This window comes from Panthera uncia, chromosome F1 (genome assembly GCF_023721935.1).
Source record: "Panthera uncia isolate 11264 chromosome F1, Puncia_PCG_1.0, whole genome shotgun sequence".
Taxonomy (NCBI): domain Eukaryota; kingdom Metazoa; phylum Chordata; class Mammalia; order Carnivora; family Felidae; genus Panthera; species Panthera uncia.
Genome location: NC_064813.1, coordinates 44,007,400 through 44,028,360, shown reverse-complemented (window position 1 = coordinate 44,028,360; position 20,961 = coordinate 44,007,400). Strand labels below are relative to the sequence as shown.

The following is a 20,961-nucleotide window of genomic DNA, read 5'->3' as shown; positions in this document are numbered from 1 at the left end:
AGGGCTACTTAAAACAAGGAAAGGTCAAGATAGATTTAATAGTTTGTCTTCATATCTGGAAACAAAAACTCTGTCTTGGAGAGACTTGATGTCTTTCCTAATGTTGTCCCATGGGTAGACCAACTTAGAGATGGTCAAAAGTGATTTTTAAAAATGCATATTCTCCATAAAGTGCTGATATAAATGAGTTCCTTTTATAAGAAAGACCTGGAACAAAGTACTTGAAAGAAAAAGTCAATTTAGATACAGTACCGGCTTCAAAGAGCTAAAAAAAAAAAACCTATCTAGGAGGCAGTACACACAATAAATGCCTTTTAAATGATAGTATTATTACTTGGGGAAAAAACAGTAATCTGTATAATTTATGTGATAATCAGTGTTCACAAAGACAGTCAGGAAAGTGAGATATAGATTGATTTTGGTCTCTAAGGACAGATCCTAACTGGGTCAAGGGGAGTGGATAGAAACTTCCACACATGGGAAATAATATAGACAAATGTGGAGATCTGTATGTCGTTGCCATATTGGGCAGCAAATGAGTAAATATTTTACTATTTCACTCAATGTTCAATGAATATATATTGAGCTCTTACTAGGTCTCACATATTACACTAGGGGTTGTCAGATCCAAGAGAACAAAACAGATGTAACACGTTTGTGGAAGCAAGTATTGGGAGGTCAAATGGGAAATAGCTAAGTCTCAAAGTCCATTTTTCACCAATGCAAGTTCATTAGAATACCATTATGGTGAGGAAAGATGTTGGATAATTGACACGCAATTCCAAAGTGTTAGTTTTCTTTGAAAAAAAGGAAAAACTGCATAGCCTTTATAATACAAATGTTCTCTTCATAGACATACAAATTATGAACAGTGTTGATGCAATTAGAGCTTTATGCTAATAGTATTAGTAAATGTCAGGAATGCTCAAAATATTGGGGATACCCTTTCCATTCAACTTCCTGAACGTGTGTTCTAGACATTAGCCAATATGTCTGTACATTAAAGTAAAAATGGCTGAATCTTTTGTGTTTTTCTACTAAGTCCAGACATTATTATTTGAGTCAGGCACACAGTCAAGAATACTAATGAAAGATTCATTGACTGCTTTCTCTACTCACGACTAATAGCCATGGCAGATGGAAAACATTAAAATTGATTCATAATCCCTGAATGTTCATATCATTTCTTGAATTTAGTTTTAAATGGGGAATAGAATGTTTGGTCCATACTGTGGATCATTTATACAGAACAAGGGCAGGTATCGTTTGATTATTCAGAGTTATCTCCAGGAATATTTATAGCAAACTTTCTATCATCATTTCCTTAACACTTAATTATGTCATAGAAAATAACATATTTTATATTTGCTTAAAAATAAAATATTTTGGTGTCCTTTGTAAAGTAAAAATGTGTGGAACAATGGAAAACAAGTGAAAAATTCAAATTTATATTTCATTACCTAGAAAGATAATTCATATTGTAGCAAATGCCCAAATATTAGGCATACATATTCATGTTTAAATATACATTGAAATACTTGTTTTTGAACTCAGTAATGTCTAATTCTTGGGGAACCTAGCTGGCTCAGTCAGTGGAGCATGTGACTCTTGATCTGAAGGTCATGAGTTCAAGCCCCACATTAGATATGGAGCCTACTTAAAATAAATAAATAAACAAACAATAAATAAAATTTTTAAAAATTATAAAATCATTTTTAAATGAATTATCACTATTTTATACTGTATACGTATAACTCACCAATATTGTTATACTAAAATTGACTATATTCTTATACACACATGCAAAGTTTTTAATTAAAATCAAAATGAAAAAACATAACTTTGTATCATGAAAAATAGGCTCTTAATTTATCATTTGACAGGCATCATATTCCCAGAGTTAGTCTGTTATTGTTTCTCCCTACACTATAGTAAAGGATCTCAACTGTTGCTCAACTGCGACTCAGCCTCCTGGCCACAGTTGATTGTTCCAGAGGTAGACACTGATCCTAGTTGATGAGTTCCTACTAATAAGTTCCTATACTGAGAAACTCGGATCAGCAAATTAGAGGGAAACCATTTTCTCCTCCGTGCTGGATGTGCTATTAAGTTTTACTAGGAGATTGTCAGAAGCTATTTTTCTTGCCGTATTGAGAAAGTTAAACTGCAGCAATAAACGATAAAGCATGTGAGAATAAACAGAATAAAGCAGCTACACAAGGGCAGAGGAAGCAGAAGCCAACTGGCCAGCATTAGGACCTCTCCTCCTATTTCTAGTCCAGCATCATCGTTCCTCCTGGATTTACAGAGATATGACAGACATTTTCTCACCTAACCCTCACAACTTGAGGAGGCAGCTTTTAAAATACCAGTTTAAAAATGTAGAGCAGAATGATGTCAGGAAGATGACAGAATAGGAAAACCTAGACACTTCTTCCCCCACCAAGACACAGATTTAACAACAAATTGGAAAAAAATACCTCTGCGGGGAATACAGCAACCAGTTAAAAGATTGCTGCATCCCAGGCAAGCATGTAGCCAATCACACTAAAGCCAGTAGAGAGTTTTTGACACTCTCTACTATCTTTTGTCAGAGGCCTTCCCTTAACCTGCTCCCCTTCGCTGCTCAGATCATTTGAGAAGTAAAAAGAACACCCTCAGTCTTGCACCTTCTGTAGAGGGAAAACCAAGCTCCTCCCTGCTGTGTCTTTCTTTCCTGTGAGTCTCCTTCACCACTCACACAGAACACTTCAATTCTAGTACTTCTGATCACCAAATGTGTGGAGGTCCCCCCCCCACAAGAAGCACTTCTCTGTGACACCAACTGGGTGACCTACAATTTAACTCAATTATGGCACTGTCTACCCAGAGAGAGCATCAGGTCCCACAAGTTAAAGGCTCAGACTCACAAGACTGTCACTACCCCATTTCTGATGCCAATACCAAATAGTAGGTCCCCACATTACCCACAACTTCTGGGTGACTTGGCTACAGATTGGAGGTTCCCACAATCCCTCCCTTGGATTTGATGAATTTGCTACAGCAGCTGACAGAACTCAGGGAAACATTTACTTATGTTAATCAGTTTATTAAAAGATACGATAAAGGATACAGATAAAGCGATATATAGGGCAAGGTCTGGGAGTGTCCTGAGTATAAGAGCTTCTGTTCCGTGGAGTTGGATGGATCACCCTGCCAGTGCAGATGGGTTCACCAACCTGGAAGCTCTCTGAATCCCTTATGATTGGTCTTTCATAGAGGATTTCTCACATAGGCATGATCATTAAATTTATTTCTAGCACTTCTTTTTTCTCTGGAATATGAGGGTTGGGACTGAAAATTCCAAGTTTCTAATCATGGTTTGGTCTTTCTGGTTATCAGCTCCCATCCAGGAGTAATCCAGGAGCCCACTCAGAGTCATCTCAATATCACCTCAGTACAGCAAAAAATATTCCTATCACCCAGGAAATAACAAGATTTTCAGAAGCTCTGTGTCAGGAACCAGTACAGAGACCAATATATACTTTTCTATTATCTCACAAGGAGCAAATCCCCAACTCTCATCTTATCCCTGGGAAAAGAAAGGAGTAGAACATCTATTCAACCGACAGGCTCTGGAAGTTCTGGTGTCTTTCTTGCCTATACCCAAGCACGGAAAGGTTGGGGGTCTTTGAGAACAAAGTCGTAAACCATGCACAAGAGTTTGCAATAACTTAAAGATTCTAAGGGGGAGAAAACTGTTAGAACTAAGACTCAAATCTTGCAGGATACAAAACCAACTTTCAAAAATCAGTTGTATTTCTATATACTAGCAATGACAAATCCAAAAAGGAAACTTAGAAAACACTCCCATTTACTAAAACATAAAAAGAATAAAATACTTAGGAATAAACTTAACCAAGGAGATGAAAAACTTGTACACTGGAAACTACAAAACAGTGTTAAAAGAAATCAAAGAAGATACAAACAAATGAAAAGACATCCCATACTCATGGATTGGAAGACTTTATGTTATCAAAAATGCTTATACTACATGAAGGTAAAAAAGTATACAACAACATGTATCATTACTATAACCAACCTATTAATTCCCAAACTATAAAAAGAGTGGCATATTTTATACATTGTTCTGTAACTCCTTTTGAATACTGCATTAAGTAACATGTAGATAATTTTCTATGAGTTCATAAAGATTTTCTTAATTATAACTGGTTAATAGTTTATGGTATACCATAATTCATATTTTATACCTTCTGTTTAAGAAACAATGTTGTCTATAGTCTGATACATTAGTAAACTAGTCATTTCATGCCTGAAATAATATTCCTAGAGAATAAATTTCTAGAAGTTGTATAATTTAGCAAAAAGAGTATGAACATTTGTAATTTTGACAGATATTGCAAAATTTAATCAGAAAGTTTATACCAGTTGATACACCCAGAAGAACTGTGTGAGCACACTGGTTACACATACTCTTGGTCCACAACATTTAATCTAACTTTCTACAGTTGGTCAATATGAGAAGTAAAAAGTAATGTTTTCATAAGGTTTAAATAAATAAATGTGGTTGAACAATTCTTCATGTGTTTAATAGCTATCTGTATTTTATGTATGTATGTCATTCATAACCTTTGGTGATTTCTTGATTATTTGTTACTGAATCCTAGTGATTGAATTTGAATTTTTATAAATCAAAATGTGCGTGTTCTACTTATCTGTTTGAAAATTCCTATGAGGGTATTGGCCCTGATTCTTAGATACATGTTTGATGTAGCCTAATTTATACACTTTACTTGCCCATTGTTCATTTTTTGCATTACTTATTAGTATATATCAGTTTTATTATTAACCCCTGGACTCTAGAAATATACATTTCAATAAGACCCTTACCCATAAAGGAATTATAGTTTTATGGGAAGACATTTAAACAGAATTATAAATCAGATAATAGTCACACATAACAGTATATAGGAGCATGTGGGAAATTGCCTAATCCATAACTGGGGACACAAGAATGTGTTAGTGAGGGTGAATCTTGACAGTAAAATAAAACTTAACCCAGAAAATAATAGAGAGAGGGCCTTCATTAAAGTGGAGGGAATATTTGTTGTGGCTCAAAGTCAAAAAATATATACCTTTAATTTAAGAAACGCAAATCAAAAATATTCTTTTAATTTCAGGAGTTCACATCAAATGTGAAGGTAGGTTTTGTGAGACGTGAGCCTGGAGAGGTAAATGAATGTTAAGGAGGCTGGAGTTTACAGTAAAGATCCCCTGAAGAATTGCAAGCATCTAAGTGACAGGAGGAGTTACGCATTTTAGGAAGAAAACATTGATTTGGTAAAAGACTGGAGAACGAATTGGAGCAGTAATAATGGTGGCAGTAACAACATAAGCAGGAAATCATGCAAGACTGAATGTGAGGAGTCAACAAAAGGTCAGTGGATGACCGTGCAAACCAGACAGCATTTACCTGCAACGCCTGATGTTAAATGCCAGGAATTATCTAGAAGCAACTTTTAGAAGTGACTTTTCGAACTCTCCAACTGGAAGGCACATGGGATACACAGTTATAGATAAAAGTTATAGGAGCACATAGGAGCATATAGATCTACCTAATCTAGAACAGGGAATACAGGAAAGTGTCTAAACTGAAATGCTGGACCCTGAACCCCTCCAGTCTGGAGATTTGCAAGGAAGTGGCATCGTTAGGGATGGAACTAAAATTTTTTTTTTTTTTAATTTTTTTTTCCAACATTTTTTATTTATTTTTGGGACAGAGAGAGACAGAGCATGAACGGGGGAGGGGCAGAGAGAGAGGGAGACACAGAGTCGGAAACAGGCTCCAGGCTCCGAGCCATCAGCCCAGAGCCTGACGCGGGGCTCGAACTCACGGACCGCGAGATCGTGACCTGGCTGAAGTCGGACGCTTAACCGACTGCGCCACCCAGGCGCCCCGGAACTAAATTTTTTTTAAGGCAAAGAGACATAGTGAATATTCTGGAAACAGATTAAAGATATATTTTACTTATCATGGAATGAAGTTTGCAAAGGTCACACTGTCAAAAGATTATAATACATAGTCAAGCACAATGGGAGGTGGGATCCTCAGAAAAGAATCACAGAGGATGAAAACTGAGGATGAAAATTAAGGACAAAAAAATAGGTGACACAAAAGGGTAACATAATGGACTGACAGCAAAGACGACAAGAAGAAGAATAATGCTAGCTGGATTAGCCTTGAATGTTCAGATAAAATTCAGTGTAAAAATGCCAACAGAGATATAAGCTAAGGCCTCAAGTTAGAGGCTTGGCAGAGTCAGCAGGAAATTTGAAACTAATTTTGTAGGTTTATTTCTAAAGAGTACCTTCAGCTAGAAACTTCTGTTTCATTGATAATTTCTTTTCCTATAATTACTAACAAAATACCTAGATCACCTCAGATAACAGTTGAGCTTTAAGAAAAATTTTATTTTCTGTATACACAATAAGAGAACTGCATTTTCCAACCTGCCATTGAATTAATGAGCTATGAAATTTCTGAGTTTTCTGTATAACATCTGTATCAGAGTTTAGTCAGGAGGGAGAAATTACGCTGGTTACTCTAACAGAGAGAAATTAAAATTGTTTAACAATATACTAACTTGGTGTAAAATTATTAACTTGGCAACTAGAAAGGCAAAAAGAGAAGTTACCATGGAGGGGGCAATTGTGGGAAGCTGTTACAACACCTACGTCTGCACAAACAAATGGAAGAGGCTAAAATTAGTCAACTAAGAAGCTGGAGAAGAGATCCTGGATGATGGAAATGCAGATCTCAGAGAAGGGCATGCCGCCGAGCTGGCGCCCAGTGTCTCTGACTTGGGGTAGCACCTGTGGGACTCAGATTAGGTGGGTATGCACGTGTGTATGTGTGCATGTGTGGTGTGTAACATATACATAGTATCTATCTGCATATTATATAGGGCACCTGGGTGGCTAAACTGGTTGAGTGTCTGACTTTGGCTCAGCTCATAATCTCACAGTTCATGAGTTCTAACCCCACATCAGGCTCGCTGCTGTGATCACAGAGTGCACTTCAGACCCTCTGTTTCCCCCTCTCTCTGCTCCTCCCCCCATCTCTCTCAAAAATAAGCATTTAATATATATACATATACTATAGATATAATATATCTATAGTATATGTATATATAATATATATTATATAATGTATATAAGTGTGTATATAATATATAAGTGTGTATATATACAATATATATATTATATATGTACAATGTATATATAATTATATATAATATACAATGTATATATATGTATTATATGTATATAATGTGTATGTATGTATGTGTGTGTGTATATATATATATATATATTTTTTTTTTTTTTACTACAAAGAGTCTTCCTAGAGTATAATTTTAAAAGCCTTTGTCCTTTAATTAACTCTGATAGCAACTTTTTAAAAAATATTGTACTGTGGATTTATTTTAACTTAATTTTTTTCTGACACTGTTTCTTTACCTTTAGTAATCTAATTTAATATGTGAATAAGTTGTCTGCTGTCTAACGGCAGCTGGAAACATTACCCATTGCAGCAGTAAAACCTTATTGGCCTTAGTAAATGAAAAATGCATTAATATCTGGCTTGCAACTCTTGCTGAGCATCCTGCTTCATTATGAGAGAAAAGAATCAGCAAATCTGCCATCTGTCAGCATTTTCCCTGATAGGGACTCTTCTTTTTCCGGCTACTTCACCTGTGAGCTGAATACTCATAAACATAGCTTTCCAGGATGGTAGTATTATGCTTGGCTCCTCGGGCACCAGTGTTTGCTAATCCATTGGTCTTGCTATCTTAAATCATGCAAACACTTTTTTTTTTATCTTCTACTGTCCACTTTTCACCAAGCTTAAATAGTCATCCCTTTTTTATTTAAATTATACTTTCATTCACTAAAATAGAAATAAGATACAAATATTTATGTGAATATAATAAAACCATTAGTACAGCTGCAAAAGGAAAATGAGTATACATTAATTTGAGCACTGTTATTTCACAGAAGCTTAAGCCCTTATAGACAAAAAGGAGTCTGAATTCTCATGACAGTTTGCTCAAGCAAAGGAAAAAACAACAAAAGCTTAAAAGAAGTAAATCATTAGAAAGAAGAATGGTATCTTTTTTAAAAAAAATAAATTTCTATTTTTATGAACTTAATTACTCCTAGAGCATAAGTTACTCATTAAGTCCTTCTATGAAAAAACTGACCAACAGAAAAGGATAAAATTAAAATATACTTATATTTATAAATATTTATAAAATATATACTCATTGTTTCACAAAAATCATTAGTAATATTGTCTTCACATTTCAGAACTCATATATGTATTAGTACATATCATTGTATTTTTTTAATGTTGGGGCTGTCATAAGATTGTAACCTAAACGGTTTATTATTCTTTACTGAGGTCATAAGGCTGTGTAGCTGCATAAAATGTCTAAACTTATATGAGTTAAGTTTAGTTTTGTGACAGGAGGATAATGCATTTAAAGTACTAGATGCACAGTGATAACCTTGAATGATAATATTTTAAAGAATAAGCTTACTGTATTATTTAAACTGAAAGATTATAATTGTACTTTTTCACTTGGAAATGAAAACCTGGTTGTGAGCGGGGGAGTGGGGGGAACTAATTTGTCTAAATTGGAGCCCACAATCTAATAAGAACTGTTTTTAGAATGTTTGTTCTGAGTACTATTTAAGAAATATGAGACTATGCTAGCCCTACAATGAAGAAAATCAATTTAAATCAGAAAAACTGGACCTTTTCAATTGGTGAGTTTCAATTATATTACAAATAGCCAATATAGACTGACCTTCTTTATCTCCCCCAAAATTGAGAAAAGTAGTATTATTGATTGGTGGATATATACTTTTATTTTTTTCCCAATAATATAGTAAGGATTTTAAAAGGACTCTAACCTGGTTTATATGTTGTGGTAGCCAGACTTCAAAATCACCCCCAATGATTCTGATTGCTTGGCGTTCATTTCTCTTGTAATCTCTTTCCATACTGAATACATCTGACCTATGTAAGCAACTGGATATTGCAGAAATGATGAGTGTCACTTTTAGGATAGGTCATAAAAGACATTGTGTTTCTGCTTTTGTATGCTCTCAAACCACTGCTCTGGGGGAAACAGGTTACTATGTCATGAGGTCACTCAAGAAGACTTATGGAGGGGCCCAAATGATGAGGAACTGAGGCTTCGTATCAATAGCTGGGTAGAAACTAAAGCCTCCTGCAAATAGCCATATGAGTGAGCCATTTTACAAGTGTTGCCTGCAGCCTCAGTCAAGTGTTGTTAATTATAGCCGTGGCCAACATCTTGACTGCCACCTCATGAAACACTCTGAGCCAGAACAACCCACTACACTACTCTTATAGAATCTTAATTCTAATCTACAGGAACAATGCAAAGTAGTAAGTGGTTTCTGTTGTTTTAAGTTTTAATGTATTGGACATCAGTAGATAACCAATACAAAAGTTAAGTTTAATATTAACCTTGAATCCATTGTTAGAGTAACTTTTTGGGCATCAATAGGTAACAAATATATATTTGATATCAACCTTGAATTTTAGGATTTCATGTGAGAAGAAACTCAGAATCCTACTTAAGATTACTCCAAGTCAGTTATAAAAATTCCTTATGTCCTTGAAGACTGGCTCAGAGGTTATTATAAAGCTGTTCAGTAATTGCATATTGAAAAATGGGACTGAACCTGGGAAGCTTTCTTTCTAACCAAAGTACCTGTGCATGCAGAGTATCACAGGTAAAAGGGGTAGTTGCATAGACATAATGATTATGATAATCGCAGGTAAGCATCAAAGATATCAGATGTAGCAGCAAGATCACACTGAGTCCAAGAAGCCAATGTAAGTAAAACTAATTTTAGTGATGTTCTTGAACAAATTTAAAAATAAGGGGGGCAGCTGGGCGACTCAGTTGCTTAAGGGTCCAACTTTGGATCAGGTCATGATCTCGCAGCTCACAAGTTCCAGTCCCGCGTCAGACTCTGTGCTGACAGCTCTGAGCCCAGAGCCTGCTTCAGATTCTGTGTCTCCCTCTCTCTCTCTCTCTGCCCCCTCCCCTGCTCGTGCTCTGCCTCTCTCTCTCTCTCTCTCTCTCTCTCAAAAATAAATAAACGTTAAAAAATAACAAAAACAAATTTAAAAATGAGAATTTCCTTGAGAGGTAAGTTGGTAAAATGTCACACACATTGGATGTGATTTGTCACTTGAGAAAACAAACATAAAGACTAAATCTATACTAACGACCAAAGAGTTCAGAGAAATACACAACTTAAATCAAGGTGACTTGAGAATTATCTCAAAGAAATAACAACTTCAATGTGGTTGCAATTTACATAGAAACCTGTTTATTTTGTCCCAGTTTGTAATAAAATATTAAAGTCAATATAACTCCAATTAAAAATATCCAAAACCTTTTAAAAAAATTTTTAAATGTTTACTTACTTATTTTGAGAGAGACAGAGAGCACGAGTAGGGAAGGGACAGAGAGAGAAAAAGAGAGGGAGAAAATCCCAAGCTGGCTCTGCACTATTATCATGGAGGCTGACATGGGGCTTAATCCCACACAGTGAGATCATTACCTGAGCTGAAATCAAGAGTCAGACACTTAATCGACTGAGCTACCCAAGGACCCCAGAATCAAACAAAACTTCTTAAATGTGGTCTCACCCAAAACCCCACCCATGGTATAGTGACCCACAATCAGGGGCATCTCACAAATTTCAGAGCTTCTTCCTGAGAACAAAGGGTTTGCACCCCACATCAGGCACTCCAACCCCTAGGATGTGCAATGGAGAGAGGAACCCCCAAGTGACTGGCTTGAAAACCAACAAGACTCACATTCAGGAGACCCAAAGCTTGTAGGGAAGTGAAATACTTCTCTTAAAGGGCTCATACATAGACTCACTCACCCCCAGGACCAGCACAAATGCAGCAATGTGAAAAGTGTCTAGACCATGTATGAAGGAGACTTATCTGCTAATCTTAAAGCATCTGCCAGAGGCACAAGTGCCTGTTGGGATTCTCTCTCGGGGTGGAGATGCCAGTGGGCACCATTTTTGCACTCTCTCTCTCTCCCTTTATAGAGTCAGTGGATACACCCCAGTCCTATACTGTCCTTCTGCCTTGTTAAAGCCAGTGGGCATGCATGATCCATACAGGGAATATTCCTTGATCGACTGGCTTTGCTGTCTAGGGAGAGCTTGCATTTCTGGGTCCCATGAGACTGTAACAATCAGAGACACAGCTCTTGGCAGGTTACCACCCCCAGGGCACCACACAGACAGACAGACTAAAACATACTCCCAAGTCTTTCTGTGAAAAAGGTTCATTCACTTGTTCTGGAGCTTAAGAGACAGACTTCAGGTTTACCACACATCTAGAGGCTACTGAGAAGCTGTCAGGGAACACAGGCCAGGACACCATCTTTGTGTTCTTCTCAGCCTCATTACAGCTTGCCAGAACCTCCCAGAAAAGAGCTTATATGCTCCTCTGAAGCCCCAGTTTTTGTAACTGCCACCCAGGGGACACCTCTAGATCACCTGGTCTGTTGGCCAACATAACTTTGCAAGAAACAATGGGAGATGCATATGTTCAATACAAAGTTAATCCTACGACTCTTAGAAGCAATTTGATCGCTTCAAACCACTCCAATATATTTGTCTTAGCTTCCCCAATTTGCTGCCAGATTTAGCCAAGAATTTACAAATTCAAATTCAAAACACAATAAAACACATCGTGAGACCTCTATATTAAGACAGATTAGAAATCTTTAACCTTTTCTCTCAGCTGTACATCCAGTCAGTTACCACCCTAAATATCATCCTCATTTAGCATCTTGGCAAATCAGCCAGACATTATAGTAGGCTTGGGGAGAACTAGGACAAGAGGCTTATGCCTATGGTATTGCAACAGTGGTCCTTCTACCAACTTTACGCTATTCTCTAAAGTTATTTTTTTGTTCTGAGAGCACTGATTTAATCACATCATGAAATTCATAATTGCATCATAAAAACTTTGGTTTCGTCTAGAGGATGAACTAAATTCATCCTTCAAGACAAGCTAAAAGACCTTTAGGTCTGGACTTGATCTGGCATCCAGACTTGCTTTCTAGCTATCCTTCCCCACCTCGCTTATGTTCTGGCACAATGGTTTAAAACTCTGGCTCAGACTGGACTCACCTGGGGAGCAAAAATGCCAGTGCCTGGTTCCCAGCCCAGAGAAATTAAATGAATGAGCCACTGTGACACAGGCTGGGTGACAATATTTATTAAAACTTCTCTAGATGAGTCTAATGTGCAGATGGCTGAAAAGTAGTTAAAAAGAACCACTACTCCATGTTGCTGTTTTGTTAGCAAGCTAGCCTAGTTTTCAGGTGTACATATTCAAAATCAAATGAAACGGGGATAAAATAATAAATTAGACTTCTTATTATTTTTCAACATATGTAGGTTTCTATATTCTCATGCTTTGAGTCTGTTTGGAACAATCTTACCCACCTTTGCCACTTGGCAGGCTTCTACTTATACTTGAAAATGTAGCTTTAATACCACTCCTTAAAAGTATCCTCAGGACAGTTAGTAAATTCTAGTTCTAAACACCACAGCACTTTGAACTGATCTCTCTTTAAACATTGTGGAGAGATTACTTACTCACCAGTCTACCTCTTGCATAAGTAAATATCATACCCTTAAGGACAAGGAACCAGACATTTTTTATCTGCTTATCTGACCTGTTCCTCTTGAGAGCTATAACCAGTAAAATAGGAGGAAAATCAGAATGTGGAGTCCCAGAAGCCAATGGAAGACAAATTTCTGGGGAAAAAAAAATATTTTTAACATGCTGTTATAAGTTAAATAAAATGAAGACCAATTATTTATAATATGGAGGCTGTTTGTTATTTGGAGAAGCAATATAATGTAGTGGCTAAAAAGAAGGACTTCAGAAGCATCTGTCTGGATTTTTATCCCCATGCCACTTTTTACTAGCTGCCTTGCAGGTTGTCGTGTGGTTTAGATTAGCTACTAAATGGTTTTACAAAGTGCTTGGAAGGTAGTGTTATATTAGTGTGAGCTATATTACTAAAATATTAGCAATATTTTTACATAGCCATTTCACTGGAGTGTGGAGAATAAAACCCTATTTGGAATAAGTTTAAGAGAGATTTAGAAGAGAGAGAGGAGTATGTGTATTCTTTAGAGGAATATTACCATAAAAGAAAGCAGAGAAATGAGTTAATAGCTGGAGGGCAATATTAAACCAAGAGAGAGTTTTTATTTTTAAGAGAAGAGAAATAATAAGATGCTTGTATGCTAATGGGAATGTTCCAGTAGGGAGAAAGAAAATTTTTCAGTGCAAGAGGCAGTTACCAGGTTCACTGAAATGATGTCCTTGAGGAGGTTAGAAAGGGGAAGGGGGAGTTTGTGCACAAGTGGAAAGATTGTACTTGGAAGTACAGTTTATCTGTGATAAAAGAAAATGGAGACGAGATTATGGTTCCTGAAACTCTGAGGCCTAGGAATGGTAGGTAGGTGGATAGACGTGGTGAGAGAAGACTGTGGAAGTTCTTTTCTAATTGTTTTGATTGGCACAGTGAGACAGAAGGCAGAGTGAGCAGCTGACAGAGTTGGTGGAAATCTGGGGAAAGCTGGAGATGTGAGGTAGTTGCCCAGGAGAGCAGGAGAGAAATGGGACTGGGGGGACTGTGCTCAGATTGCCAGGGGGCATTACGAGCCACTCAAGATTTAAGGTTATAAATTTAAAGAGAGATTGTCAGTATATGTGTATGCTTTTCACCTGCCTTACTCAGCAGCATAGCTACAGTACCGAAATGTCACAAAATTGGAATAAACATTATGTTGTAGACTTGACAAAAATGAGGCGAGAAGTAAAGGAGTTATGAGTGGATGCAAAAGAGATGTTATAATGGTGAAGCATTAATTTTAAGACAGGTTGTATGGTCAATGGTTTTATGAAGGACATGAGGGACTAAAACAAGGCTAGGAGCAGTGGATCCTAGATGGATGTGGGGGTCTAAAGCCAGATAGACATGGGAGCTTAGGTGGTTGGATTCAGGTGCTTCTCTCCCTTACACCACATACAATTTAACTGACCACTTACCATTTATCCTTCAGCTTTGCCTTTTGATGTGGACTCCTCCAGAAAGCCTTCGCAAGCCCCACAGATTAGGTCGACTGCTTCTCCAATATGCTCCTAGACCACTCTATGCTTATTAGTTATATCTATTAAAGTAACTGAATTGTCCATTAGACTTGTCATAAGAGGCTTGACTGTAGGCTGCTTGAGGGCAAAGTACCTGGCAAAGTAAGCATTCAAAAAAGTTTTGATAGGCACATTAAAATATGTGTGACAGAGTCGATAATCAAGTCCCTTGGTGTGGTAGACGGAGTAATGGCTTCCAAAGATGTCCACATTCTGATTCCCACAATCCAGGACTATGTAACTGTAACTGGCAAAAAGGACTTTGCAAATCTGATTACATATGAGATAGTGAGACTATCCTGGATCACCTGAGTGGGTCCCATGTAATCATAAGGGTCCTCTTAAGAGAGAGGTTAAAGGAGCTGTGGTAATGGAAGCAGAGGTTGAAGTGATGTACTTGATAATGAGGAAAGGGCCATGAGCCAGAAAATGCAGGCAGCCTCTACCACTAGGAACAGCAAGGACACGGATTTTCCCCTGAAGCCTTGAGGAGGAACACACACTTTGATTTTAACCTCTTAAGACTCATTTTTGACTCCTGACTTCCAGAACTGTAAGATAAAAAATTCGTGTTGTGGAGAGAGAGAGCGGGGGAGGGGCAGAGAGAGGTAGAGAGAATCCCAAGCAGGCTCCGTGCTGTCAGTGAAGAGCCCGATCTGGGGCTTGATTCCACAAATCATGAGATCTTGATCTGAACCAAAATCAAGAGTCGAACGCTTAACCGATTAAACCACCCAGGCACCTACAGATCTGTGTTGTTTTAAGCCAGTAAGCTTGTGGTAATTTGTTACAGTGCCAGTAGGAAACTAATAGACATGATAATTAAACTGATGATTCCCTTGGACTATGAACAGTACACTCTTCCTCTCCTTAAAGGGACTGAAACATCCCTAGCAGATACCATTGTCCTAAGGGTTGAATTTCTATCTCGCTCCCACATAAACCCAGATAGTTTTGCTTTGCCTTTGATTACCCCATCAGTTGATCTCCAGAATGGAGAATTAAATGAATTTTATTATGATGATAGATAAGTGTGACACAGTAATATCTTTATGCCATGTGTGGTTATAAGATGATAACAAAAGCCCCAGCTTTATAGACATGTTTTATTTCAGTTGGATGTAACATTAGATGTACTCTAATTCTTATACACATTATAGCAATTCCTTATTTAGCCTCAGAAACAGTTTGGCAAATGACATGCAGGTGAATTCAAATTTGAGAAAATATTGGCAAGCAGCTAATAACTTTTTGCACAGTCAGTTGTGAAAGTGACTTACAGTGACAAAATATATTATACACACTAAAATATTTAAGCTCTCTGGACATATCATGAATCATGAGGCAATGGGTATTTTATTTTTGATGCAGCTAAATGCATCTGCAGTTTGATGGCCCTCATAAGTAATAATCTGAATTGCCTATCAGGGGAAAGTACTGGAGTTATTTACAAAGGAAAAACTAACCCAATAACCCAAGGTGTCACCATTTTATGCAGAAATAAAGTGAACCTGGCAGCAAGAAAAATGAAATGAGATAAGTCATACACTTTTAAATCTTATATTTTATGTAAAAAAAACTTCATAAAAACTATTTATAGACATCTATAGGTTTACTGAAATAGAATTCATATGAATTGCATACATGATCAGCCACAGAGCTGACTCTAAAAATCCTTGTAATGACTCTGGTCACCCAAGTGTCTACGTCTATGTCTTCCAGCAGCCATGCCTCAGGCTGACAACCTCTGAGTTTCCTCCTTCCTTCAAAAACAAAGCCTCTTTATTCCACAGAGTATGTCTGATGTCTGTTATTCTCTATTGCTTAATTGAATCAGAAGACACTCTTCCTATAAGCCTTGGTTTTATTCAGTAGATACTAACATTTTTGTTATTATGCAGTTTAAACAAAAGTCTGTTTTCCTCACATTTACCTAGGACTCCTATTTATTTGTAACTTCCTTGCAACAGACTTTTTTCAAGTCATTTCATTTCCCAATTTGTACTATGTTCACAGCTAATCTTCATTTTCCCATAATTCTTAATTATTGCTGTATTTTATAATTATTGCTTAAGGGGAAGGCATAAATACTATAGAAAAAACATAGCCTTGGGGAATTCATCGCTGGTATTATTTAGTTGTACATGCCAAGTAAAGTTATTTACCATCTTGAACTTCACTATCCTCTTTTGTAAAAATGGATATTAACAATTTCTGCTAGTAGAAAGAACGATTCAGAGTATTTAGGTAAATAAATAATATAAAGTGAAGATGTCAAATACCCAGGTTGGCCTATCTATATGGTATATGATGTGTTTTCTCTTCTTTCGGTGTTTAAGGAATATTGTAGTCTTGAACAGGGTAAGCTATGGCCAAAAGGGTGAGGAACACCACATTTACCTTTGTCAATGTCTTATCTGGTGAGAATAACAGCAGCAGCAGCTACAACCATCCATCCCAACCAATCAATTCCTTTAGCCCTGTAGTTCTCAAAGTGTGGCTTATGAATTCTTGGAAGTCCTCTGCAGATGGCCCACGAAGTCAAAAATATTTTCAGAATAACACTAAGACAGTATTAGTGTTTTTCACTCTCATTCTCTTACAACTGTTCAGTAGACTTTTTTAAAAATTGCACAACACCTTTATTGCAACAGAGTAAAGGAAGAAACAAATGTGAAAATCTAGCTATTTTCTATTAAGCCAGTAATCAAGAGGTTTGTAAAAACATAAAACAATCCCATCCTTCTCATTATACCTATAAAAATATAGTTACTGAACAAAAAAAATGTTATTCACGTTAAAATGTAGTGGGTATATTATTAATTTAAGTAAATTATTTAAGATTTTAAATGTCTTGGCTTTAATTTCTAATGCAGTAATCAAGATACTCCGCAAATACAAAAACTTTCAGCGGTCCTCAATAATCTTTACCCATGTAAAAAGTTCTGAGAAGATGTTAGGACTAATTCTTTAGGTCTTCTACTCTTGGTATATCACTCACTGTCCCCCCATTCCATTTGCATCATTTTATTACTCCACTGCTGTAACATGACTTGCTGTGAGTCCTTGTGAGTATTAATTCATAATATAGTATTCCCCCTTATCCATGGTTTCAGTTTAGCCAGTTTCAGTTGCATGTGGCCAACTGTGGTCCTAAAAGCAAATGATCCTCATTCTGACATATTGTCAGAAGGTCAGTGGTAGCCTAGCGCTCTATGACAATGCCTGCATTATTCACTCCACTTCATCTTGTCACGTAGGCATGTTATCACACATCATCACAAGAAGGGTGAGTACAGTACAGTAAGCTACTTTGAGAGAAATAGATCGTATTAGCATAACTTATTTATTTTATTATTATTTTTTTAAGTAGGCTCCACAGCCAACGTGGGACTTGAACTCACAACTCTGAGATCAAGAGCCACATGCTCTCTCTACCGACTGAACCAGCCAGGTGCCCCACCTTCACATAACTTTTAATGCAGCAGATTGTTACAGTTGTTCTATTTTAGTATTAGTTATTATTGCTAATCTTCTACTATGCCTTATTTATAAATGAAACTTTATCATAGTTACATATGTACAGGAAAAAGCGTAATATGTGTATAGCATTCAATACTATTTGTGATCTCAGGCATCTACTGTGGGTCTTGGAACATATCGCCCACAGATAAGGAGGGACTACTCTATTACCCTTTGGAGTTGAATATATTCAACCATGATGTACACATGCCAAGTTCTGTTTTACTAGAAGAGTTCAAGTGCTGTAATCTATATTTGCTAATCATAGGAAGAAAGATCGTTTAGAACAGGGAATAGAGGGCCTTCTCAGTTTTATTGGATATGGAGGCACTCTTCTCTAATACTCAGTCTGAAACTTGAGGTCTTCATGTCCCTACATGTGTTTGAATCCTTTCTCCTTTTTTCAACCAAGCGGAAACTCCATACATGGAAGCCTGCTTCTCTGTAGAGATGTTACATCACATTTCTTTCTTACATTTACAGTATAGACTCCAACCACAGCATATTGCTTTAGAATTCTGGCATGTACTAGTTTCTTCCTGTCAAATTGACTTATCCCTAGGGAAAGACTAATTGTCTTATGCCAATGGACTGATAGAGTCTCTAAAAGAACATGAGTTGTAAAAATCACTGTGCCTGACCCTGTTAAATAAGCCAGAAGTGAATTTTTTTGGTTATCACTTTCTAGAATATCTAAATTTTTTAAATATTATACTCTTAATAAAAGGTTTGGTTTTTGTTATTGTTTTTTGTTGTTTCTTTGGGAAAGTGGTATTTCTAGAGCATGCCAACTCCAGTATTCTACAGCTATGCTATCTCATATGGCTACTGAGCTCTTGAATTGAGATGTGTTGTAAGTTATACCTTGGGTATGGAAGACTTAATACAAAAGGAGACAGTTTATCCCTATAGTTTCGATTACATTGTTCTGTTCTTCCTACTTTCACATTTCTGTTCTTACAATCCATTTTCCACATAGCAACCAGAATGGAAACCATTCATCATTCCTCAAGACTGTCAAGGTCATGAAAAACAAAGTCCGAGATACTAACAGACCAGAGGAAGCTAAGGACACATGACGACTAGACCAGAGGAGACTAAAGAACATAGCAACCAAATGCAAAGGAAAATTTGGTAAAATCCAAATAAGGTTTGGACTATAGTTAATAAAAAAGTGCTAATAATGCTACTTCGTTGGTTTTACAATGTACCATGGTAATGTAAGATATTAATAATGAGGAAACTAGGTGAGGTGTACATAGGGACCTTCTGAAATGAAATCCCTTTCCTTTGCTCCCTTCAATGTCTTCCTACTTTTCACACAATGAGACCAAGTTCCCCTCATAGCTCATAAGGCCCCATCTGCCTGTCTGTTCCCATCTTGAATGCCCCCCTGCCTTTCCTACCATTTAGCTTCTATTCTGCTCCTGAAATATGTCAAGGTAATTCCCACCTGAGGATTTTTGTATTTACTGTTCCTTCTTTCTTGAACCATAAAGATATTCCATGGCTGGCTACTTTCATCATCATTCATATCTCAGCTTAATTATCTGTTCAGAAAATCTGGTCATAATCTTCCATCTTAACTTACCATTTTCCCTCAAAAGCACTCAATATCATATTACCTTGTGGTACACATTACCTTTACATATATATGTATGTATCATTTTATAGAACTTATTTTTGAAATTAAATCTTTTCTACTTATTATGATACTTATATTTTTTCTGTTTCTCACAAATCAATTGTAAGCAGAATATTGTCTATTTTATCCATTGTTATAAATCCAGCACTGAGAAAAGTACTGGTGAATACAGGAATGTTCTGATTATTTATTGCTGTATAACATTTCAAAAGTTAGGGGAATAAAACAATCCCATGATTTTGTGGTTTAGCAATTCAAATAAGGCATAGCAGGGATGGTCTCTTCTTGCCACCTAATGTTTGGAAATTCTGTTGGAATGGAACAAACAGCTAGGCTGAAATACTCAATATGTCCCCTCCAATCATACAGTAATCCAGAAACTTCAGTTGAAGGCCTCATGTGGTCCTCCATGTGGTTCTCTCCAAGGCCTCCTCACAACATGGCATTTGGGTTCCAAGAGAAAGCAACTAGAGACTTTCAGTCCAACAATGAACTATACCCAGAGCTTTTTTCTACCTTATTTTATTGGTCAAAACAGTGATAGGTCAGAGTCAAGGGAATAGAAAGGAAAAAAAAATAATAATAAAACGTGACCTCTTGGGGCGCCTGGGTGGCTCAGTCGGTTAAGTGGCCGACTTCGGCTCAGGTCATGATCTCGTGGTCCGTGAGTTCAAGCCCTGCGTCGGGCTCTGTGCTGACAGCTCAGAGCCTGGAGCCTGTTTCAGATTCTGTGTCTCCCTCTCTCTGACCCTCCCCTGTTCATGCTCTGTCTCTCTCTGTCTCTCTCTGTCTCTCTCTGTCTCAAAAATAAATAAACGTTAAAAAAATTAAAAAAAAAAAACAAACAAACGTCACCTCTTGATGGAGCAGTAGCAAAATCACAATGTAGATGAGTATGTGGATGGGAGATTTCACGTGCAAAATACACTCACACCAAACCTAACTTTCCCGAAGTATCATTCAATTATGGACTCAAATCAAAATCGCTATATGATACCTGAGGCCTCAGCTGGGACAATTCAAATAGCTGGGGGTGAAGTGTGAAAAATGGCTGTTTCATCTTCACTATCATGGTGGGCAAGTTGGTACTGGCTGTCAGGTAAGAGGTCAGGTGGGGATGCCAGCTGGGAGCTATGATTTCTGCCCATTTGGGTCTCTTCAGGGCTCTTTCAAGGCAGGATTCTTAAAGGAATAAAGTAGAAGTTTCTAGGCCAAATAAGATTTATGTTTGTATTTAATCAGCCAAAGAAGTCATAGGGCGACACAAATCACAGGGGTAGAGAAATAGTGTACAATAGTTTGATGTTTCAGAATATGACCTTTTCCAGCAGAATGCCTAAATTTGCCCTCTGATTCCATCTAATTGTATTCTATGACTTTGCTATAATTTACTTAGGTCTCTAAGACTTGGTCTCCTTGTTTGTAAAATGAGGTGATAATAAGGACCTATTGTGTCATTGGAAGGATTAAGTGAGTTAATTCAAAT

The 20,961-nt window shown here is 37.0% G+C and overlaps 1 long non-coding RNA gene across 1 annotated transcript; it reads left to right on the top strand.

The window, feature by feature from the left end:
- The first annotated feature begins 9,212 nt into the window (after window positions 1-9,212).
- Window positions 9,213-19,019, top strand: LOC125925496 (uncharacterized). The gene is made up of 2 exons (XR_007458845.1): window positions 9,213-9,478; window positions 18,810-19,019. It is a non-coding gene; the product is annotated as an uncharacterized LOC125925496 (long non-coding RNA).
- The last annotated feature ends 1,942 nt before the right edge of the window (window positions 19,020-20,961 follow it).